This window comes from Pimephales promelas, chromosome 16, assembly GCF_988280905.1.
Source record: "Pimephales promelas chromosome 16, fPimPro1.hap1.1, whole genome shotgun sequence".
NCBI classification, from domain to species: Eukaryota; Metazoa; Chordata; class Actinopteri; order Cypriniformes; family Leuciscidae; genus Pimephales; species Pimephales promelas.
The window spans coordinates 29,939,191-29,965,413 of NC_142784.1; the positions used below are offsets into that span (position 1 = coordinate 29,939,191).

General features: G+C 35.5%; 1 long non-coding RNA gene across 1 annotated transcript in view; it reads right to left on the reverse strand.

The window, feature by feature from the left end:
- Nucleotides 1–1,948: 1,948 nt before the first annotated feature.
- The window catches only part of LOC120483385 (uncharacterized), a 141,122-nt gene continuing 116,847 nt past the window's right edge, over nt 1,949–26,223 (reverse strand). The window contains exon 3 of the long non-coding RNA XR_016146769.1: nt 1,949–2,067. This is a non-coding gene — a long non-coding RNA (uncharacterized LOC120483385). The remainder of the gene's footprint in view (nt 2,068–26,223) is intronic.

Consider the following 26,223-nt stretch of genomic DNA (forward strand, 5'->3'; position numbering starts at 1 on the left):
CAACAATATTTTTTTACAGTGTAGTAATCACAACATTTTTTCTTTTGTCAAATCAACTTAAATAATTTATTTAGTTCAGATAACATATAATTTTGAGTTTCTGATGGTTAAATTAATCTACTTCATTGTATTAACTTACTTTTTCCAGTTCAATGAACTTAAAATTAAGGCAACCAGGTTACTTACTTTTTTAAGTTAAACCAACAATATTTTTTTACAGTGTAGTAATCACAACATTTTTTCTTTTGTCAAATCAACTTAAATAATGTATTTAGTTCAGATAACATATCATTTTGAGTTTCTGATGATTAAATCATTCTCCTTCATTGTATTAACTTACTTTTTCCAGTTCAATGAACTTAAAATTTTAAGGCAACCAGGTTACTTACTTTTTTAAGTTAAACCATCAATATTTTTTTTTTACAGTGTACACATTATGTTCATTTGACGTTTAAATAGATGTTGGTCAGATTTATGTTGGGCTTTCCATTCATTTCTAATACCCGTGTTCATTTTTAAGTCAATTGAGTACATTTATGGGTTTCTAACTACAGTAACACCCACAGCTAGATATTAAAACTATTTCGGTATACCAGAACGAAACCATCTATCCTTAATGAAATTAATGAAAATGCACGGTTGGGTACCTCTTGTTTGTCTGTCAGAAAGCCTCACTAAAACATTTGAATAATAAATTCATCTTACCATGATTTCCTACTCTAATATGAATTCCTATGCTTTACAAGAATGTGGTCGTAGCTGTTATGGTCATAGGATATGTGATTCAAGCTGCTGTTAAAACATGGTACAGCAAAACAATTTAATGTGTGCCAATCTTCCACGAAACTCTCTTCAGAGCTTCAGTATACTCAAATATTACACTATCCAAACCGAGGAAGAGCATCATGAGTTTCGATACTGTTGTGGATCAAACAAATACATTATATTATATAAGGGATAATGTAGAGCGAGGTGGTTGTTATAGCAAATACTGTACATATATACAGTATTTGTTATATATATTTGTTATTTATATATGTATATATATGAAGAGTTCAGATGCAAAAGCCTCTAAATGCCATTTGAAACTTTCTTCTTTAATGATGATTTTTATCAAACTTGTATATTTAAGTTCAGTAATTTCACTTAAATGGCAATGATAATTACCTATTAATTGTTATTTAAGTGAAATTACTGAACTTAATTATACAAGTTTGATAAAAATCAACATTAAAGAAGAAAATTTCAAATGGCATTTAGAGGCTTTTACATCTGAACTCTTCATATATATATATATATATAACAAATATATATGTATTTGCTATAACAACCACCTCGCTCTACATTATCCCTTATATAATATAATGTATTTGTGTGATATATATATATATATATATATATATATATATATATAGCGAATACTCTGCTTCGCATCTTTGGTCCTGATCAGCCTTCGGGGTTGTATTCGCTATGACAACCGCCTCGCTCGACATAATCCCGCTTATTACATTGCTACCTACCAAATAAATCAATAATTTAACATAAAATATTGATTTAAAAAGGAGTGTATTAATTGAAAGGAGTTTATCCTCCAGAGTAAACAGGACTGTGTCCATGGCAACGCTCTGGTTTTTAATGGCAACGGTGTGTTTTACTTAACAGCGCTCTGTTATCCAGAAATTACCATCAATGATCTAATGTTTGAATTCCACCTATTCTGGATATATTTTGGAAAGTAATCTGTAGCTTTCTCTGAAAATGGAGAGGAATACAATACCACCAATTTCCCACCATTGGTGGTACAGTAGTAGCTCTAGTACTTCAGGAAAGTTTTCTCCATAAAAAAGGAAATGGACGTGTTACACTGTCAAATCTTCTGCAGAATTAAAGAGTTCAACATGTTCCGTAAAGATTTGACCTTTAATCTGAAAAGTAATGAAGACTTTTGTTTCCCAAGTAGAGGGTTCAGCCTCAGTGCAGATTTCATCTTACCTTCCCACGGCAAAAGGCTTTTGACACTCTAATGCAGTCCACCTGGGAAGACCCGCTCCGGCTGCGCCAAGCTTACTGGGACAAGGAGAGAAGCATGTGTTTCCCATTAGGGGACTTATTTCTTGCACAGAACATTTCAAAGACAAGCAGTTGTAACAATTTTGATGATGATAAAAATAACATTTTTTTAGTAATAAAGCAATCAACGTATAGAGCTCCATTTATTCAGAATACTCGGCAGCTTAAACTGCCACTGAATATTATTAGATTTTTTTTTTACTCCTTACGAATTTGTTCACATTCCTGCACAAGCCTTTTGACATTATTGTTAATGCAACACATTTACTGTATGGATTTATCTAGTGAACTTCTGCAGAATGTTTAAAATCATACAAAAAAAGAACTACTGTGGGTGTTATATTCTATTTATATTGAGCATTGTATGATGTACAGAATGTGGTGTACTATCTGTAAGGCATTTTAACTTAAATGAGAAGATCCATCCATCCATCCATCCTTCCATCCATCCATCCATCTATATCATGTCTGTCTGTCTGTCTGTCTGTCTGTCTGTCTGTCTGTCTATCTATCTATCTCCATCATGTCTGTCTGTCTGTCTATCCATCTATCTGTCTATCCGTCTGTCTGTCTATCTGTCTGTCTCTGTCTGTCTATCTGTCTATCTGTCTATCTATCTATCTATCTATCTATCTATCTATCTATCTATCTATCTATCTATCTATCTATCTATCTATCTATATCATGTCTGTCTGTCTGTCTATCTGTCTGTCTGTCTGTCTATCTATCTACAATACGTCTGTCTGTCTGTCTGTCTGTCTGTCTGTATGTCTATCTATCTCCATCATGTCTGTTTGTCTGTCTATCTATCTATCTATCTACATTATGTCTGTCTGTCTGTCTGTCTGTATGTCTATCTATCTCCATCATGTCTGTCTGTCTATCTGTCTGTCTGTCTGTCTGTCTGTCTGTCTATCTATCTATCTATCTATCTATCTATCTATCTATCTATCTATCTATCTATCTATCTATCTATCTATCTCTCTATCTATCTATATCATGTCTGTCTGTCTGTCTGTCTATCCATCTACATTATGTCTGTCTGTCTGTCTGTCTGTCTGTCTGTCTGTCTATCTCCATCAGTGATGCGCGGGTTGATCCGAAATGAGCGGGTGCCTGTGGTCACCCGCGGTTACCCGCAGTTACGGGTCATCCAAAAATGTTTTTAATGATATTCGGGTCGCGGTCGGTCGGGTCGTTTGAAAAAAGATGGCAATTAAACATTTGTATTAATATAGTACTAGACACAATTTTTGATGAAATATACAGCCCTACACATTATTGGCTGAACAACTGGCGCGAAGATAAGTAACACACAAGCTCAGTCTAAACAGTTCTCGGAGTCGGTTCTATACTGGTGATTCGAGAACTGTTGTCTCTGTGCGTTCGGTATACGCAGTATCTATGCGCAGTATCAGCTGCTCGTGCTCATCTCATCACTTTTCTCAACAGTGGCACCAACATGTCTCGGTTCAGTGAACTGTTGGAGTTACTGGAGTAAAATAGAATTCAGGATATTGATTTACTTCGATTCGGAGGGACTGTCAGGCATGTCTGAAAGTGAGTAACTTTAGTACACAAGACGCGAACTGTTTCGAACGATTCAGTTCGATTTAGTGTACTGGTTCGACCGGTTCACTAAAAAGAACCGGTTCAAAAGAACGATTCGTTCACGAACCGGCCATGTCTATGATCGCTACAGTCTGCAGAGAGATAGAGGCGGCAAGAGAAAAGGTGAAGACTGGGGTGTGGAAGCTCCGCAAATACACAAATAGAAAGAGTAAAAGTGTGGGAGACATTTGCTGAAATAATGAAAGATGATGACCAAAGTGCTGGCTTTGCCTTTGTAATGTGTAGGCCTACGTCTTCTTACGACGCTGTGTTGTTACACGTCTATGGCCCAATAACGCTTCGATGAGCATTTACAAAAATGCGGTCAGGAAGCGGGTCGGGTACAATATTTTTTGTACTTTTTTTTGCGGTCCGAGTTGCGGGCGTGTAGTTGAAAACGTCGGTCGGTTGCCGGTTGTTTATACATTGACCCGCGCATCACTGATCTCCATCATGTCTGTCTGTCTGTCTATCTATCCATCTACATTATGTCTGTCTATCTATCTATCTATCTATCTATCTATCTATCTATCTATCTATCTATCTATCTATCTATCTATCTATCTATCTATCTATCTATCTATCTATCTATCTATCTATCTATATCATGTCTGTCTGTCTGTCTGTCTGTCTGTCTGTCTATCTATCTATCTATCTATCTATCTATCTATCTATCTATCTATCTATCTATCTATCTATCTATCTATCTATCTATCTATATCATGTCTGTCTGTCTGTCTGTCTGTCTGTCTGTCTATCTATCTATCTATCTATCTATCTATATCATGTCTGTCTGTCTGTCTATTCATCTACATTATGTCTATCTATCTATCTATCTATCTATCTATCTATCTATCTATCTATCTATCTATCTATCTATCTATCTATCTATCTATATCATGTCTGTCTGTTTGTCTGTCTGTCTGTCTATTCATCTACATTATGTCTATCTATCTATCTATCTATCTATCTATCTATCTATCTATCTATCTATCTATCCATCTCCATCATGTCTGTCTGTCTGTCTGTGGAGAAACCACAGGGGTGCTCTTGATGAAAAATGCTTGAAGACATTCCTGATATTTCAACCCATGTGTAACTATGAGAAAATCATTTGGTTATTCATTTCTCGGTTGTAGTGCAGTTTGGCACGGTCCTCTCCTGCTCTGTCTCTGGCTAAGCAATTTATTCACATTTGTATTGATGAATAAGTAGATCAAAATCAATACACGGCTGAACTCCGAGTCCAAAGAGCACTGAAAAAGCTTTTTTACAATTCTGGCTGGCTACCTCATGCTTTTATAGACACGGGCCTTTAAGTGAGATGCATAATTCTTTCTGCATTAAACCGGAGTGAACATTTTAATGAGATTTATTGGTCAGACTTCTGTGCGTTGCACTTTTTAGGAGTGGACCTTCGTTTAGCACATAACCTTGTGTAAGCCTTTCTAATAAAAAAACCTTAAAAACAAGTGAGTCCTCCGTCTGAAAATGGAAATGGTCAGAATGATGGAGTTATTGTAGATTCCACCTACTGTAGCAACCATCCAGAACATCATAGCAACAGCCTAGTAACACCCTAGCAACCATCCAGAGCCGCGTTTTCCAAAAGCATCGTAAGCCTAAGCTGACCGTAGAACAATTGCCAACAAAGGTGTCTACGATCAACTTAGGCTTTAAGAAACTTTGGTTTTGAGAAAAGCAGCCCAGAAATGCTTTAGCAACTACATCTACCAACCAGAACAACATAGAAATTACCTAGTAACACCCTAGAAACCATTCAAAATGTTGTATAAGCCACCTACTCTAGCAACCACTCAACTTCTTTTTGTTTTTTAAAGTTTTCTGACCTTTTATTTCAGAAGGTTTTCAGATAAGTCATGCCAGGATTCAAAGTTTGCCTTAAAGAGATAGGTCACCCTAGAATTAAAATGAATACATCAATCATTTACTCACCAAAGATTGTTGTTCTAATGCCGTACATTCTTCTTTTTTTATAGACCACAAAAGGAGGATGATAAAAAAAAATCACTTTTGTTCATAAAATGGCGGTGAATAGCAACCAGCATCAAGCTTTTTATAAAAAAAAAAGATGCAAAAGGACGAAAGCATGATCCCATGCGGCACGTGGCGTATATTCCAAGTGTTCTGGGGGTATACGATTGGGTTTAGTGAAACACTAAATTCTTGGCCTTGGCTGTTGGTCTTTCGTTAGCTGTTCACTTCAGCTAGCGCATAGAGCCAAAACAGTGCAACATAAAGGATCACCTCGGGTCATAACATCAATCTGTCAATAGCTCAACAAAATAAATGCAGCTGAACCCACTGTAAGGCTTAAGGGACACATAGATTGCATGCTTATCTCAATAATAAATGAGACTGCTTGAGAGATCTTTGCATAGAAATGCACAGCTGTATTTAGCCCTTGTCTCCGAGGAAAACACCACATGGACGACCATCGCAGCTGAAGTTGTTACATTTCAAGAGCACTTGTATTTATTCTTTCGCTGTAGCTTAACAAGATCCTTGATATAAACACCCACAACGGTTCATGTGAGGACGCGTGAATGTAAACAGAGCGGACGTTCTTGCAGAAGCTTCATTAGCATACCGGATAATTCTGTGTTTGTGGAGGGGTTCATTTAGTTCACGTCAGGTTCAACTAGGAGCGAGACGATTTTTGTTGCATTGCCTTGACCCCGTTTTATGAGTAAGAGGCTTTTGTGTGTGAAACAAATATTTGTCTTATTTTGGTCCATCGTGCATCACTGCCTCCACATCTATTGAATTATATACTGAGCTTATTTGGCTAGTCTGCTGTAAGAACACCAAGTACAAGCCTATTTGATGACTGGTCGATTTTTAATCTAACTATGTTAAAATACTAGCTACAGTATAAACATAAGTAAACTTGTCTAGATTTATCAATTTATTTATTTATTTAAAAAGAGTTAAAATGCAATTTGTATATGGAATGAATTGAATACACCTCGTCTATGAAGAGGATGTTTTTAAATTCTGAATTAAAATGAATTTAGATGATATTAGAGTAGCTCACTTTAAAAAAAAAAAACTTTTGCTGCTAATTTACTTTTTTTCTTTTTCTTTTGCTGATAATTTAAGGAATTATGTTTTTTCCCCCCAATTTTTTACATAGTATATACATTTAAGAATAAAAAAGAAAATCAGACAATACAGCCATAACAGAAAAAAAACAAAAACAACAACAAAAAAAAAAAAACAGCAACAATTTTTTATGAAAACATTCCAGGATTTTCTCCATATAATGGACTTCATTGGGAACCAAACTGTTCAAGGTCCAAATGAGAGTTTCAGTGCAGCTTCAAAGGGCTTTAAACGACACCAGACGATGAATAACGGTCTTATCAAGCAAAACGACTGCTCGTTTAAAAAATAAATAAAAAATTTTAAGTTTTATAAGCACAAATGCTCGCCTTGCTCTGTTCTGTGATGACCGTTCGTGACTCTCCTGTTCAAACTCGTTCATCAAAATGAACAAATCTTTTTTCGAGTCATGACTCGAAGGGTCCTAGATAAGACCCTTATTCATCGTCTGGTGTCATTTAAAGCCCTTTGAAGCTGCACTGAAACTCTCATTTGGACCTTGAACCGTTTGGTTCCCAATGAAGTCCATTATATGGAGAAAATCCTGGAATGTTTTCATCAAAAACCTTCATTTCTTTTCGACTGAAGAAAGAAAGATGTGGACATCTTGGATGACATGGGGGTGAGTAAATTATCAGCAAGTTTTTTTTTTAAAGAAAAAGTGAACTACTCCTTTAAGAGTAAAACATATCAGGGTGATAAAACAGTCCTGATATTATATTAAAAAGATGTTTTAAAAAATAGTTTAAAATGTATTTTTATTTCATTTTTTTTTTTAAATCAGTTCATTTAAAAATAATATGTAATTTCATTTTTTTTTCTTTTTTTAGTAGCTTACCATACTCTTTTATGGTTATTTCTTTATTTTTCTTAATTTGATTGTTTGCTAAATGTTTGAAATCCATATTCTTATTTGAAATAAATTGTTGTTTTTTTGAAGTTAGTTGCAAAATTAGCTCAGTTAAAATTAGCTCAGCTAAGTTAGCAAAGTTAGCTCAGGTTGTAAAATATCATGAGGTGTGACTGAATAAATGACTCATGATATTGGGGGAAATAAATATGTTACAGTACATATATAAACTAGATTTTAAAATTGACTGAGAAATTCACATAATGTGTATGCATGCACACGCGCACACACAGACAGGAAAGGTGCTACACTAAAGATGTTCTGTGCAGCTCCACTCAAGGTGCTTCAGTACAGTGTGTTCTCTCTGCTAAGGCAAATGGGTGCAAGTTTAAAAGAAACTGACAGCTGCCATCGGAGATAAGGTAATTGAAATGGGGGGGAATGCACACAAAAAGGTCTGATCAAAGCAAGAGCCACATATGATTTCTGCAGGGAAGCCCTTTCATTGTCAGAGCATTTCCTCTTTGGATGCCTCTAATATTTCAGCCCGTTGTTACTTTCGTATTTTCATTTCACATCAGCCCCACTTGACTCGGAAAAGTGGCTGGAACTCAGATCCATCCCATTAAAAATGCATTATCCAACTCCCTCCAAAGCATTATCCACTGAGTACTGCTGCAAATCCACGGCCAACTCTGAACAACACAGTCTGAACATATAGCTTACATTTGGCCTGAAATATGAGAATGAGAAGACTGAACACAGGTATTCGGGGAAAAATATTGCTCATCATATAACATTGTATTTGTAATAACCCTAGTGATGGGTTTTTTTGTTTTGTTTGTTTTTTTGTGATACAGTGACGGTTTCAGATGGTGATACGTTTACCCTGTCAAAACATTTTAAAATGTTTTTGAAATAAGTCTCTTATGCTCACCAAGTTTGTATATATTTGGCCAAAATACAGTCAAATTAAATCTATTTTAAAATAGAATTTATTCCTGTGATCAAAGCTGAATTTTCAAAATCATTACTGCAGTCTTCAGTGTCACATGATCCTTCAGAAATCATTCCAATATTATGATTTACTACTCAAGTTACATTTCTGATTATTATCAAGAAAACAGTTTTGCTGCTTAATATTTTTGTACAAACAAATACGCTACCATTCAAAGGGAAAATAATACTTTTTATTACTTTTATTCAGCAAGGATGCATTAAAATGATCTGTGAAAATAGACATTGGTTACATAATGTTACAAAAGATTTCTGTTTCAACTAAATGCTGTTGTTTTGAACTTCATCAAAGAATCCTGAAAAAAAAAAACATTTTTCCATGATTTTTTTCCCCAAAAAAAAATCATGTTTCCACTTATATTGAAGCAGCAAAAAATGTTTGAAAAAACAAAAAAAAGTATTAATAATGTTTGAAAAGCAAAAAAAAAGTATTAATAAGAGCCATTATTAATAACTGAGCATCAATAATATTGGATAATAATTAAGCAGCAAATCATTATGTTAGAATGTTTTCTGAAGGATCATGTGACCCTGGAGGGTGGAGCTTTGCATCACAGGAATGCATAATATATATATATATATATATATATATATATATATATATATATTAGGGCATGTATATATTTAAGAAAAAATTGGTCTTAATATATCATATAATTATATGTAATATTAGTTATGTTTTATGTTTTATATATACAAAATAATTATACACACTATACATAATTATTATAAAAAATAATTATACAAAATAATTATATACACTATAACACGTATATTACGTAAACAAACTTTAATTTTGGATGCGATTAATCGTTTCCCAGCTCTAATATATATATATATATATATATATATATATATATATATATATATATATATATCAAATAAATAGTATTGCTGAGCATAAGAGACTTTTTTCAAAAACACAAAAAAAATCCGTATAGTATATTTTATGGTGCTGAATAATTTTCATATGAATCCATTAAAGATATTGACATACTTCTATAATCAAAATATACTTCTATAATGCTGGTGTGTTCTGGATGGTTGCTTTACTTTCTCAAGTAAAAGGACCTGATATTATGGCCCCTTTTCATTTCAGGTCTATGGGATTTTTGTCATTCCGAGTGAAAATGGTGAAATCACTTAGAAAAGTAATAGAAGAGGAGCACAAATGGCACTAGACGAGGTATGGTTTCTAAACAGCTTTCCAAACTCAGCATGAGGCCATGTATGGTTGTATATTCACAAATTAATTTTCACCAAGCAATTTTAGAGACAGCTTATGTCGATGGTTCACCTTACAGCATAACATTTCTTGTGATCACATGCCAACTTCTGTAAAAACAAATGCAGAGGCTCTTAAAGAAAGATAACATCTGCCCGGGCATCAAAGTCAAGTTGTCAGAGTCACAATGACTTTAATTAAACTGCCAAATCCACCTAAAGCCTTGTATTGTGTTTAGCTGTGATCATTGTTTGCTGAGATACAAAACACCTTTGTTAGCAGTTCATATCCACTTACGCAAAGTTCCATTAAGTCTGAAGAAACTGAAAGTTTTTATTCTGTCAAGTTAAACTTTGTTTCTCAATGACTTCAATAAAACATTTGTTGAAAAACGTTTAACATCAATAATGTAAAATGTAAAAGTTAAATTTTTTATTGAACATGGACTTTAAAGGCACAGTGTGTAAATTTCACCACTAGAGGTCGCTTAAGGCCAATTTATACTTCTGCGTTCAGGTCTTGGTTGCTCTGCAGTACTGCTCCGAAACGCTAGTTGGCGGCGGAGGGTTTTAATGTTCCACTGCGTTTACAGTAGATTCCTCGCGGCTAGGTTACTACAAGCAATAGCGACTGAAAGAGAGCGGATCATGTTGGAGTTGGAGCTTATTGAGGTGGAAAAACAGTTAAGTGAAAAATACTACTTACTTTAGTGAAATTACTAAAACTAAAAGGCAGAAACGAGAGAACACATCGGAGGAGATGGTACGTGCGGAAATGCGTAGGAAGAAAATGCGATGCTACCAAGCCGACCAATCACAGATCTTGCGGTCCGCGTCGTCGCGACGTGTAGTTACATTTTTGAGGAGGTGCGCATCAGGCTACGGCGAAGGGTATGCTATGCGGTATGGTATGCGTCTGCGTATGCTACGCCGTACCTACTGCGTGCACCCTATGCAGAAGTATAAATTGGCCTTTATTCAAAACAATAACAAGGCATGAATGGACGTGGAATCAAGAGAGTTATTTAATTCACATTATTTTATATTTTATAGCCGCAAATGCTAAATTACTAGTGAATTACAGTCACTTTATTTGACGAATTAAAATTGTGAGGTAACGCAGCGCTGTTCTACTAGCTCACAACAATCATACTAAAAATACATTTGAGCGTGTTGAAAGAAATGTTAATGTGCGTTTACTCGGGGGCTGCTATGAGGCAATTTTTGCACATTGCAGTAAGCTAGACAATTATATAGTGGCGAAGAAAATGCTGTATTATGGTTACTACAAAGACATCTCTTTATGATTATGTTATGTTAGCCACATGACAAAATAGCATTGTCTCTGAGGTACAAACAGAGAATGTCTAATTGAAGAGAATTGGCACTGGCTGGTTACTTCTGGTTTCTGGACTGGCTGCAGTGACACGTCTCTGTCCATACGGGGGCGCTCACGGTCGAGTGCAGAATGAATGGGAGTCTATGGGGTTTCAGCCCCAGAAATCCACTTTTCTCATTTTTAAGTTCACTGACCTGTTCGAAAAATCCGTTAAAAAATGTGACGACGTCACTTAGCAGAATGCTAGCGTGTTCCAGCCATCAACGGCCTAGAAGCTGCAAGAAATCGAAAGGACATAAGTACTCGTTCATTCGACTTTCGGCCTATAATCTATATTGAACTTGCGGAATCAACAATAAAATCTGTTGATTCAACGGCAAGCAGGAGAAAGAGACAAATTTAGCCGTTTAGCTCCATAGACTCCCATTCATTCTGCTCTCGCCCGTGAAAACACCTCCAGTGGAATTCTAATGGAACTGCAACCAAGAAGATACACAATGGGGCTAATATAGGAAGTGCCAAGGCTCTCCGTTAGACGGGTACAACCATGTTATTCGCGGTAAATTAAGAAAACAAGATATTCAAGCAATAAGACTAAGGCTACGTCCACATTAATCCGGATACATTTGAAAACGGGGTTTTCGTTTAAAAACGCTCTCCGTCCACACTAGCGTTTTCAGGCGTTTTCCGACGTTTCAGTGTGGATGAGAAACTTCTAAATTCACTTGCGTGAAACTTCACAAAAGCTCACTGAGATGCTACAGATGGGAAAATAAATAATAATGTCGCCGCACAATAACAGGATAATTTTATTTAGCAAAATATCTCACCATCACGGATGCGTCCAGGTCGCATTCAGTCACCATATGTTTGGTCTAAAACGCAACTGCTCTCCTGTTTTGCCGCAGGACAGCAAATGTGAGTAGACTACATTATCTGTTACCTTTGCAGTACTGTGCTATGAAGAATAGCACATATTAAGTAACATAGAAAGTAACATATTTTAGCAATAGTGTAAAAATGAATAACACATAACAGGCACAATACCGATAAACATGAATATCTATTGGTACTACATGGATCCAACCCTGTATCACACTAAATACGTTCTGAAGAAACTATTTTGCAAATCGCAATTACGTTACATGCCAACATATAAGCAGTGCTATTACGTTGGTCCTTAACGTAATATGTGTCATTGTTAATACGTAGATTTAATACGTTATTTTTAAAGATATGCAACGTACGTTTTTGTACGTTTGGATAGATGCTAAAACGTATAATATGGACGTATTTGCAACATTTAAACATAACCTTATTACGTTTTTACAGCTACAAAACGTTAACTATTTACATATGTTTCATATCATAACGATATCTGTATACTTTCACTTTTAAAGATAAATGTAACAAGACCCCTTAATCCTACTCCAAAAAACATATTTATTTTATACAGAATATAAAAAGGATAAAACGTAATGGACAGAGATGTGTAGTTAAATGAGTTTTAGCATATATTTTGAGCCACTAATCCCACTCCTATCCCTAAACCTAACCATAACCATTCCTTAAAACTACGTAGGTAACAGTATTAAGAAAAAAAAAACATAACAGACAGATACATTTCACAATAATTTATTTATTTATTATTAACATTACCAAAAGTCGTTCACATGATGATGCGTTGCAGTCGCAGTCCTCTGGCAGTATTATAGTAGTTGTGTATGAGGTACAGATCAGAATTAAAGTTTTTAACGTTAATCCAAAATGTTAATCTGATTTCGGTTCGCTCTCTGTCTGAAGGCGCGCGCTCTTCTCCATTTCAAATGTGAATGTACTACACCGACTGAAACACGGCATGTCGCAATCTGTGACGAAGCAGGCGAGGGCCAATGAGCGTTTGATATCACTGCCGTAAAACATGTCGTAACGCTTCTTGAAGGCACATTATTTGAATTTGAATTAATCACCAGCGCGGATTTGACGTTTGCGGTCGCTGCTGAGAAATTAAGATGAAGATCACTGGATAAAAGGCTGGATTTGGATTTGTTTCTTGCAAACAACGTATGGATTCTAGGATTTGGTTTACATCAAGCTAATAAAATGTATGTCTTTTGTGAATGTATCAGTATGTTGTGTTTTATTGGAGAAAATGCTTTTTATATATTTATGAGTAACGTTGGTCTATTATATTAATAAATGCGAAGGAAAACTTAATTGATATGACAGTTGAATGCAAAAGAGTCAAAATTTTAATGCCACGATTATGCAAAAATAGTAAAGAAACCTGCTTGGATGTATTATGTTCAGGAAAAACGTAATAGCACTGCAATAGTATTACGTTAAGGACAAACGTAATAGCACTGCTTATATGTTGGCATGTAACGTAATTACGATTTGCAAAATAGTTTCCTCAGAACGTATTTCGTGTGATACACACTTGCATGGATCACATGACTAAACTCACGTCATCGTTTTGAAATACCTCCGGTTTCACTGTCCACACTACAACGCGAAAACGGCGTTTTCAAATTTATCCACTTTGGAGAGAGTTTTCCAAACGATGCGTTTTTAATACGAACGATATATTTTAAATACGAAAAATATACGTTTTCAAACGAAAACGTATTAGTGTGGACATGGCCTAACCGTGTTGAGCTATAACAATCATTAGCTTTCTGTTGATAAAGACATTCAAACAGTTGCTCAGCTGTCTAATAAAACACTTAATATATATTAAAGTGTCTGGTGTTTCCATGGTTTCCATGAAAATCACAGATAGGATGTCATTGACAAGCAACACAATGTCACGGGTTGTTACACTGGATAAAACAGCTGATTTCTCTGGATTTAAACATTGTTGGGGACATTTGGGATAATTTAAGTACACTAGTCAACAAAATATAAAGCAGTGTTTGAGTGGTTTTACATTGTATATTTATTCAACGATCTTACACATTGTGCCTTTAATGAGTCGACTAATTAAAACGTGTGAATTTGGGGTTCAATACAAGTTAAGCACAATCAACAGCGTTTGTGGAATAATGATGATTAGCTCAACAACAATTTTGACTCATCCCTTGGTTACAAAAAACAAGGTTACATGAGTCACTTACAAATGAATGAACATTCTTCAGTTAAAACTTGTGATTCAAAGCAGTGTAATCTACTTTGACCCACCCTCAAACACTAGTTATACCTGAGGTTGTGAATCCACTGTGCTTGCACTTCTGAGGAATCAGGATTGAACCAAACTAACCATTTTCAGTTGTATGACACGTTTGCAAATAAACACAAAAGGCAGTTTAGCATTGTGCTAACACTAGCATACCCAAACAGCCACACATGTGCTCCAGAACTGGGTATGATAAGATCTAATCAAAAAAGTAAACATTCATTTTCTGTTCTATGTCAGTTCACGGCACATTTGTCTTCTGTCTGGTGTGAGATCAGATAAATCAACCTGTTCAAAAGTATGAGCGCTGATAAGGCCGATAAGGCTGTTTAGGTTTTAATTAGCACTTGGTTCACGCTCAGCGTAACTCATTACAAATTCAGCAGTGGTGGAAAAAGTTGAGGTATACTGCTAACAAAACATCTGCAAATGTCCCGGAGGACTGGATTTCGTTTTTTAAACCGCTTCAAAGAGAATAATGCATGCTTACAGTATTTGCTGTGATAATTGCTGGGCCTCCTACGTTTTTGTAATATTATATAAAAACCACTTGTATAAATCTGGGCCCGTATTCATAAAGAATCTTAATGCAAAGAGTTGCTCCTAGAGACAAAATCCGAAGAAATTTCTTAGAAATGTGGGCGTTTACTCTTAAAATTAAAGAAAAATTCCTAGTAAAAAAAAAATGATTCAGGAAGTACTGTATCTTAACCCTTAAAAGAGGTCTTATGGACAAAATTGTTAGGAGTACGGGCGAGGAGATGTATAGTAACGAAGTAGAACTACTTAAGTACTGTACTTAAGTACTAAAATGCTGTATCTTTACTCTACTAGAGTATTGTTTTTTTTCTTATACCTCTACTTTTACTTCAGTAGATATTTTCGATGAATTTAATACTTTTACTTTGATATTTTTTTTAATGTTCTGCTAGTTACTCGTTACAATTATAAAAATTTTACTAATCATTCATTGCAAGTTGGCTTTCACGCTGCCTAAATCGCTCGCCAGTTGTATAGGGTAATGGTATTGATTGACACACACATTGACAGCTAATGCAGGGTTTGTCCTGCAATGACATTATTTTGGCGGCCGCCGAAGCAAATTTGTATCCCGCCAAAGCGCCTTATTTGCTTGCTAGTTCAAACTTTTAACTGCTTTCTTTAATAATTACATGACACAATACTTGTACTTTTACTTTTAGTACTTAAGTAGTAAATTTTTAAATAAACTACGTGCAATACTTAAGTACAAAAAATGTTGAAAACTTTAGTACTTCTACTTAAGTGTGGTGCTTAAAGAGCACTTCAACTTCTACTCAAGTCACTTTTTTGATAGAGCACTTGTACTTTTACTCAAGTCCGGGTTTCTAGTACTTTATACATCTCTGCTTAAAAGTTTCTTAAGAGGAGAAAATGGCAGAAAGACGAAGAGGGAGAAGAAATGTGTTGCCGACAATGGATAACGGTGAGTTAATAAGACGGTATAGATTGACACCCGGCCCAAATTTTCCTTTAAAGGGCATATTGCAGGTTAGAGGACCCAACAAGTCAATGCTTAGAAAAATAATTTAAGAACTAGATTTTCTTTGAATTATACTTATAAATAAACTACAGAAGCTTCTGGAGTCATTTTTGCGAGAGAATTTTAGTTCCGCGTCTGAAAATGGGCGACGTAACAGGCGGGAGAGCGGACGATTCAAACAACAGGAAAACAATGGATCGCAATGACATTTCGGACGCTGAGGAAATACTCGTATGACGGACCAAGCCATAAAGTTATGAGCCTGCTATGTGTCATTATACAAAGATTGTGTCATACATAGCAACGGGGTCAAATGGGGACAATGAGAGTTTTTGTCTTTTCCTTACTCAGAGTTGTTCTCAGATTGGTTCCCGAATCGCATTTAAGCGACGTTAAAGTTTTTAAGCTAAATTAAGAGTTTTCTGAGGGGAGAATCTTTATGAATACGCGCCCTGGTACTTTAACAACATTATTGCATGGAATACAAAGATAAAGTGGTTTAGTAAACTTACCAAAGCCTTAAATAGCCACAGTTATAATTACTTACAATGTGTATATTTCATGCATCTCTTATTATTTTGAATATAAACATACTGAGACTGTACGAGACATTTTGGCCTCTTATTCATGAAACGAGTTTGCTTTATCCAATAATGGAAGATGGAAGAGGTAATATAAGAGACTACAGCCGACTGTATTTCCCTTCACCACGAAACCATCAACGTGAGGTTTTCATACTCAGACTTATAACCGCTGACACACCTCATTTTCCTCTCATGTTGTCTCAGATAAGTCCATGGGATCTTAAAGCATTCGTAGACATGGACATTAAATAATTTATGCCTCAGCTAAGAGTGCAAATAGTGGGTCACTGTTCACATCAGTGGTTCGTGACATGAAACCCAAAAGCTCAATTACTTTCTTTGACCAAGTGTTGACTTCGGCTGCACCGACCCCTTCAGTCAGCTTCGTACCTCTTTAAATCATTTGTATTATACTTAGTCACTGACAGTATTGGGGAAAGTTACTTTTTAAATGAATGCATTACAAAATGCACTGTAAAATTGAATATTACTGAATGTGTTAAATCTAATCAATAAAATTGATGCAAAAGATTACAATCAATATTATTAATTAAATTTGGCAAATTAGAAATGAGGAATAAGTAACCAAATGGATTACTTAAAAGTTAACCATTTAAAATGAGTAGAATTTAAAACACAATAAAATATCGAAAATAATAGGAATTTTTAAAATATCGGAAAAAGAAATAGTTCAGTGTTCAGTGATTCAGGTCAAATGATAACACAAAACATAACAAACAAACCATCAAATCACCTTTTCTGTTTGTTCATCTGGCGGTTATAGTACACGCATAACAGCCAAACAACATCTAAAGTTAATGATTTAAGGGTCAAGAGCCCAACTAAAACACATACTGATCCCCATAATGGTGACTTAAAATTACGGTTTTCTCCTACAGTGATTCTGCTTGTTAACATCAGGTGTTTTCAATGATGGCAATGAAAAAAAAAGAGGTCTTAATTCATCTTTGACATCAGTCTGTTATTCCGATATTTTTGTTTAGAAAAATGTGTAAATTTTGCTCATTTTAAATGGATAACTCTTAAGTAATCCATTGGTTACTTATTACTCAATTCTAATCTGTTCAATTTAATTAATACTAGGGATGGGCAACGATTAATCGCGATTAATCGCATCCAAAATAAAAGTTTGTGTTTACATAATATATGTGTGTGTAGTGGGTATAATTAATTTGTGGTTTTTTTGTATATTAAAATGTGTTTTTAATATATCAAATATTTATATTTATATACAATATTAATTGTGAATAAATATATATAAAATATATACATGCACATATTTCTTAAATATATACATGCATGTGTGGGTATTTATATATATACATATTAATTATACACACTACACACACATATATTATGTAAACACAAACTTTTATTTTGAATGCGATTAATCGCGATTATTTGTTGCCCATCCCTAATTAATACTATTGATTGTAATCTGTTGCCTTAATTTTATTGATTAGATTTAACATATTCAGTTGTATTCATTTTTACAGTGGGGTTGAGTTAGATCATTGAAGGTCGGCAGCAATTGGTTGATAAAGTGAGAATAAATACATTTGCATTTCACTGTTTTCTGTTTTTATTCATTTTTGAGGAATACTGAATCTGTGTTTGTGCCAGTGAGATGAGTAAATGCATGCTCACATTTAGTCTAGAACTACAATAACATCATGTTTAGACAAAAAAAACAACAACATCAACATCACTTACTCCCGACTTCCCTCAATGTTATCAAATGATCTGACTGACTTTGCCTTAAAACTCCTTTTAGGTCTAATTCGAAATTGTAGTTTATAGAGCACACAAAGATTTCCAAATGAGTTTTCATATTTACTCAGAGCAGCTAAACATCTTAACGGCGGGTCCTTTTACAGAAACAGTCCGTTCTGTCTTTATGACACTCAAGAAGTGCATGTTTGTACCTTTTTATATAGGCCTAAATATAGTGTTTTACAACAATACACAATTTCAAAATCCTAATTTCTACTATGAGGGAGCCAATAGAAACCAGTTAATAGAAAAGGAAAAGATATTCTTAAATTACTCTGGACATGGGCAATAAAGCCCAGCTATAGTCCAACCGCTGATGGGTTCCATAGTGTTCATATTACTGATGCACTGTAATATTAACATTAGGGGAGACATATCAACCAGCAGGCTCCTGCGTTTCCATAATGACTCCTAGTGGATAGAAATAGCCATATATCACTTAGCACTGCACTGAAATACCAAACTAGAACTGTATTGTTTGTCAAAATGCACACATGACTATAATACGGCTAAAAATACACACTAAAAGTGATTTTTCTGAATGAGAGATTATATTTCATTTGTTCTACTTTAAAATGTACACCATTTTTTAGTGTGGTACACAAACTTATATTGCATATAAAACCTAATTAAAAAGGCATTTAACTGACCTTAAGTTGAATTTAGGACTTTTTATGAAGAAGATGTGAGTGGTACTTCCCCATGCAAAACTTTTCACTATGCCACAGTATTGTGGATAGTTGCCAAGATAGATTTATATATCAAATCCATCATATTAAAGGGATATTTCACTTTGAAATACATTTTTGGTATGTTTTAGCTTACCTCAAGGGTACTTCAAGGGGTTTGTTTCCGCGGTAGTTTCAAATTTTATATTTTTAGGTCAAACCGTTCTTGTCTGTCAGTCATATAATGGAGGTCTATGGTCACCACCTCAAAGAGCATGCACAGAGAAGTCCAAATTAAACATGATTTAATGACTCGTAAATGTAAGTACACATTGATGGCCTAAGACACGAAACGAGCGGTTTGGTTTGAGAAAATGAACAGTAGGCCTATTTATACTGTTTTTACTTCCGGCGCCCTCAGATCACTTGGACGTGGCTGTGGTTAAGAGGTAAGAACGATATAAATACTGTTCGTTTTCTCACACAAACCGCTCGTTTCGTGTCTTAGGCCATACTTCATGTTTAATTTTGACTTCTCTGTGCAGGCTCTTTGAGGTGGTGACCATAGACTTCCATTATATAACTGACAGATAAGAATGGTTTGACCTAAAAATATCAAAATTGAATCTACTGCAGAAACAAAGACACCTACATCATGAAGTACCCTTGAGGTAAGCTAAAACATACCAAAAATGTATTTCTAAGTGAACTATCCCTTTAAGGGTTGACTTCAAGAAAGATGCGATCATCTCGGGTGGTCTTGGTCTCATGCTTTCCACTGTTTTAGGAAAAATAAAATAAGAAAGATTTTAGAAATATCTAGGCCATAGGACTATACAGTAGCCTTTGAAAAAGCTCGGCGGGCCTAGCCTAGATCTGCAATCTGCATGAAGTATGTGTGTATGTGTCAGCTACCTGCCTAAACTGAGTGAACCAGTGCACTAGAAGAGACTCCCCATTGACTGTGTGACAGTATGGCAGTGACATGATGAATGGGCTGTTTCGGTGTCATTTAATTACTTGCATTTTCAACTTGCCGGAGCGCAATCATAATCTTACCGGAAGGAACCAAGGAGGAGTTGTGATTCTTAGAACAAGGGGATTGTTAGGGATCAAAATAATAATAATGGATTATTTCTTGGTTCCACAAAGTGCACAGATCAAAATTGGATTATTCAATCAATCATTTGAAACACAGGGCAACTCAATTAGTGCTAAATGGAATGTAATTTTAAACGATGGATGAGATAGGTCCTTCAGTTGTTACCCGTAATTAATGTTCGTGTCCCAGGGTATGACAGACAGCAGGACTGATGCTTGCCTATTATATCTGAGCGGTGTCCCTCAGGGAACTGATCTTCAGCAAATTTGTTTTTGTTTTTCTCATGTTTTCTTTAGTTGACACTATGGGATAGGTTTTTGATCGGTTTACTGTAGGTAGTACCTTCATTTCAAACACTTTTAGTGACACTCACAGGACATTTCATATCTGTCATTATACTATGTAAGCTTGTTTCCACCACTGAATAAAAAAATAAATAATTGCGACTTTTTATCTCACAATTGCGAGATATGAAGTCAGAATTGTGAGAAACAAAGTTGCAATTGCGAGATATTAAGTCAGAATTGCATGATATAAAGTCGCAATTGCGACATAAAGACAGAATGGCGAGATATAAAGTCAGAATTGCGAGATATAAAGTCAAAATTGTGTGATATAAAGTCAGAATTGCTAGATATAAAGTCAGAATTGCGAGATATAAAGTCAGAATTGTGTGATATAAAGTCAGAATTGTGAGAAACAAAGTTGCAAATGCGAGATATTAAGTCAGAATTGCATGATATAAAGTCGCAATTGTGTGTTATAAAGTCAGAATTGCGTGATATAAAGTCGCAATTCTGAGGAAAAAAAGACAGAATTGTGACTTTTTATCTCACAATTCTGACTTTTTTTCTCACAATTGCGAGTTTACATCTTGCAATTCTGACTTTGTAACATAATTGCGAGTTTATATGTCGAAATTCTTTTCTCAGAATTGTGAGATGTAAACTCGCAATTTGCGAGTTATCTGGCCAATTCTAAGAGGAAAAAAGACAAACTTTTTTTCCTTCAGAATAGCTTATATCGCACAATTCTGACTTTATATCATGCAATTCTGACTTTTTAACACATAATTGTGACTTTATATCTCTCAATTCTGACTTTATATCACGCAATTCTGACTTTATATCACGCAATTCTGACTTTATCTCGCAATTCTGACTTTATATCACGCAATTCTGACTTTATCTCGCAATTCTGACTTTATATATTGCAATTCTGACTTTATAACACGCAATTGTGACTTTATATCACGCAACTCTGACTTCATATCACGCATTTCTGAGAAATAAAGTCAGAATTGTGAGATGTAAACTCGCAATTGTGAGAAAAAACGTCAGAATTGTGAAATAAAAAGCCACAATTACCTTTTTTATTTTTCATGTGGCGGAAACAAGCTTCCATATTATACCTATACAGAAATCAACATAATAAACGTGGGTCCCACTTTATATTAAGTGGCTTTAAGTATGTACTTTCATTGAAACAAATAATTTGATACAATGGACTTATTGTGTACATGTACATGCCTTTACATTGTACTTATATTTTTAAAATACCAGCATGTAATTACAGCTGTAACTAATTTATGTAATTACATCTGTAATTACACAGCTGACCCATCCCTTATACTTTAACCTACCCTTAAACCTACCCATTTCACCACACCTGTCCCTAACCTTACCCAGATCACACCTCAATAGCAGCAAAAGTGTTTTACAATACAACATGAGCACAAGTACATTGTACTTATTTTTCAATGTAAGTACATAGTACTTAAAGCCACTTAATATAAAGTGGGACCAGGTAAAACTGAATGTATTTTTAGCGCCAATCAATGGACATTTCACTTTGAAAGTGTTGTGAAACGTGCAAGAAGCAATGCAATGTCATTTTGCAAAAAAAATAAAAAATTAGCCTGGGTTGCTTTTATGAGAAGTATTGCGCCCTGGTAAAACATCGACGAAGTCTAGATGATTTTAGTGATAGCTTTTTGGCAGCTGAGTTTGTACCGGTATCTACCACCTAGGGCTCATGTGGCCATTGTGACCGCTTTGGTTCAAACATCATATTTTGAGAGAATAATGGTAAACGTTTCTGACAATTAAAGGTGAAGTGTGGCGTTTGTAGTTGCATATTACTCCGTGACCCCTGTGAGAATGGCAAAATTGTTCACTAGCATGCAACACTCGCTCTTATCAGAATGTCGTGCTATAATAATCAAAAAACAGAAACATTTTTGTACCTCAGCCCGCCATACCGCTGGAACTTTCAAATTACACTAAGGTTGAGATTTATAACCCTCTTGTTTATCTGCAAAGGGCTATGCACTGGGGGAGATGTGGCTTTTCAATTGCTTTTCCTGTTCTGGTATGCAAGATGAGTGTATCAATCTGAATTAGTCAGCACATGCGCATGCCGCAGTGTAAATCCGATGTGAATGAGACGTTGCACCATCTTCCATATAGTGTTGCAGGACTAGAAGGGCTTCTGGATTGTATACAAATCATTTTGCAACCCATCAACAAATTGGTACGCCTGTCATTTAAAACAGATTTCACAGAGTCATTAGCTGCTCTGCTCTAATGTAACCTCGGATTGAATTAAGATAACCAGAGACTGCATTGAGTTTCACAGAGAGAGAGAGGAGTTATGGGTAAAGCTTTGATCCAGTGCTGAGAGAGAGGCATGTAGACTGACATTCAAAAATCCAGATCTTTTCGCCCCCTCCATTGACACATTTATTGTAAATGGACTGTGAAAGAGTAATGTGAGAGTTGTAAACATATAACCCAACACTCGAGACGAAGATCTAGTAATCCACAGATGGCCCAGGGATTTTAACTATCTTCCATTACCAGGGAAAAAAAATATATTAAAATGAGGAGGGGGAAAAGTTGAAATGATATCACCAGTTCACATAATCCTTGACAGTGTTAATTCTTGATAATGGTAAGAAAGAGGAAAGAAGGATTAGAAATAAAGACGGAGTTAGGATGAGGCTGAAGGGTCAAGGTTGGGTTGGTTGGCCTGAAAATCTGATTTTGCACTATTTTTGCTGTTTTCTGGACAAATTTTACTGATGATGTGTGTGTATTTGGAGCCTGATCTCATGAAAGTTCGTATCTATAGCATTTCTCGTGCCATTTATATGCCAAAAACAGTTTTTGCGTGTATATTGTACGTGTTTTTCGCGTGCATATGGAGCCCGTTCTCATCCCAAAGCGCCATATAGGACGCTTTTGCAAAAGCGTAAATATCCAACGCACATGGCACCCTTTAACGTCAAATGAGACGCAGATATATTTGGGCAGAAGGCGCCCCCTAGTGGTCTAACCCTTACCCTACACCATACCTAAACTTAACCATAACCGAAGCGTCTCATTAGACGTTAAAGGGTGCCATGTGCGTTGGATATTTACGCTTTTGCAAAAGCGTTGTATATGGCGCTTTGGGATGAGAATGCGTTGGCATATGACACGCACTTTTTGTGCGAACTCCCTGCCCCCCTCCCCCTAAACCTACCCCACACTCTCAGAAAAAAAGGTACAAAAGCTGTCACTGGGGCTGTACCTTTTCAAAGTTGCATATTGGTACCTTAATTGTACATATTAGCACCTAAAATGAACATATCAACACTTTTTGTGCGAAAAAACAAACAAAAATAACGAGTTTATTCGACTATTTCTTTTCTTCCTTGTAGGCCAGAACGAGAATTCCTTAGATTTCCACGACGCATGCGCGAGATTTGCGATCTGCTTACACCAGCTTAGATCGCAATTCTCGCGCATGCGTCGTGGAAATCTATAAGGAAGTCTCGTTTCTGGCCTACAAGGAAGAAAAGAAATAGTCGAATAAACTCGTTATTTTTGTTTGTTTTTTCGCACAAAAAGTATTCGCGTCGCTTGATAAACATATAGTTGAGCCACGGTACTCACTTGGGATATTTAAACATTTTCTTCATTGACTTTTTGGGCCGTCAAGAGGCAGTCCTTTAGGCAGCCAATGTGGTAGTTATACAGCTCTCAAATTTAATCAAAAATATCTTCATTTGTGTTCCGAAGACGAACGAAGGTCTTACGGGGTTGGTACAGCATGGGGGTGAGTAATTAATGACTTAATTTTCATTTTTGGGTGAACTAACCCTTTAAACTGTAGGGGAGCGCAGGGCACAACCTAACGCGGGGTTAAATGTAACACGGACCTTTTGCATAGTTCGTCAGGATCAAGCAGGCTGTGTTTACGTTATTTTTCTCTTGCTGCCAGAAGACGGTCTCCCGCGAATTTGCGGAAAATTTTGATTCTATTTCGTGAAGATACTTGACAAAGAGAATTAAAGAAATTTTTTTCATCATAGATTTTTTTTCGGTTTCTGAGTTGTTTGGGTGTATACGTTTCCAAGTCTAACTTTATATTGCCTTAATCACTGTCTTGTTGGCTCAAACATAGCACCGTTTTGAAACTTGTCAGCAATTCCTAGCGACTGTTAGCTAGGCTTAAAATATGTAATACACAGCGGGGTTAGTTTTAACACAGTGTTACAAACAAGCCGCCAAGTGTACAATGATAATCGAATGAAAACGGAGCCACATAACTTTTCAAGTTTGAGTATACATTTAACTTTGTTGGACTTCCACAAACAATGTTGGAATTTAAAATGTTTCAAATTTATGAAAAAAATGAATGAAATGAAGCTAACTTTTTAATGCAATAAACCCTTAAAATTATTATTTTAAGCTCATTTGTATGATTATTACTGTTATTATTATTAATAATAATAATAATAGTACACGCGGCTGCCACACACAAATCTAATTTAATTGCAATTACAATATTTTATAATTTTATTTATTATTATTTATTGCAAAACTGTACAGCCCTTTTCTATGTCTCTATCCTTGATATTGATCCACAATAGAAGGATGATTGGATGAGGGATGAATGTATGGATATCTGTCTATACAGATGCACAAACAATATCAAACTATACAAATAAAATTGTACTGAATTATGTGTGTTACACACAAGTGTTATAACTAACCCCTCTGTCTGTTACAATTAACCCCACATATGGGGTAAGTTGTAACATTTGCACTTCTGTCATTTTCAGTGCAACTGTACGAAAATGGTAGGTCCTAGAAAAAAACTTAAAGTGGTAATTTGTAGCAGAGATGTGTATGTTGCTTGTGTAAAAAAAAATATTAATCTAACCTAATTATTTTTTAATTAACTGAGCCAAAACCAAAATGCGTTAGGTTGTGCCCCGCTCTCCCCTACATATTAGTACCTGAAATGTACATTTCAACACTTAAAATGTACATATTATACCTGAAATGTACATATTAGCACCAAAAATGTACATATTAGCACATAAAACGTACAAATTAGTACCTAAAATGGACAAAAGTGTACCTTTTGAAAAGGTACAGCTCCAGTGACAGCTTTTGTACCTTTTTTCTGAGAGAGCAGGGTTTTTTAGTGAGTAGCATATGCACGTAAAAACATTTTTGGTGTATAAATGCCACGAGAAATGACATTCGTGGTATAGATACACATTTTCATGAGACTGTGTTGGTATCAGACTGTACCTGCCACTGCGTTGTGATATACAAGATTCAATGAGCATTCTCCTCTCGAACGTTCACTCAGAACTCCTTTAGTTTGATTTCAACAAGAAATCCATTGGCAGTTGTGAAGATGGTCCATCTGAAGCGAGTAGACCTAATACATCATTTATATGGAGCAAATCATTAAACTCGAACTGATCGCCTTTCAATTGAGTCTCCAAACCCCCGTGTCGCAGCCTCTAACTGAACCAGCACTAATCGCCACAGTGGGAACTCTTCCTCCATATGTTATCATGGATAAAGATATTGATCCCCACCTCATGCTGTCAATGTGTCACAACTAATCAGTCTTCCAAGGCCAAGTCTTCACAAGTGTCAGATTAAATACAAAGTCCAAGACCTACTTCTTCAGCTTCTGGCCTTAGTTAGATAGACTCTAGTCACACTGGCCACAGGACTGTTTTCAATCAAAAACAAAGCAAAGCATGAAAATCACATTTACAGACGGCCTTCGTAGGGTAAATGAAAAGACTGGGGTGTGTTTACTGCTTACAGAGGGGAGAAAATGACTTTT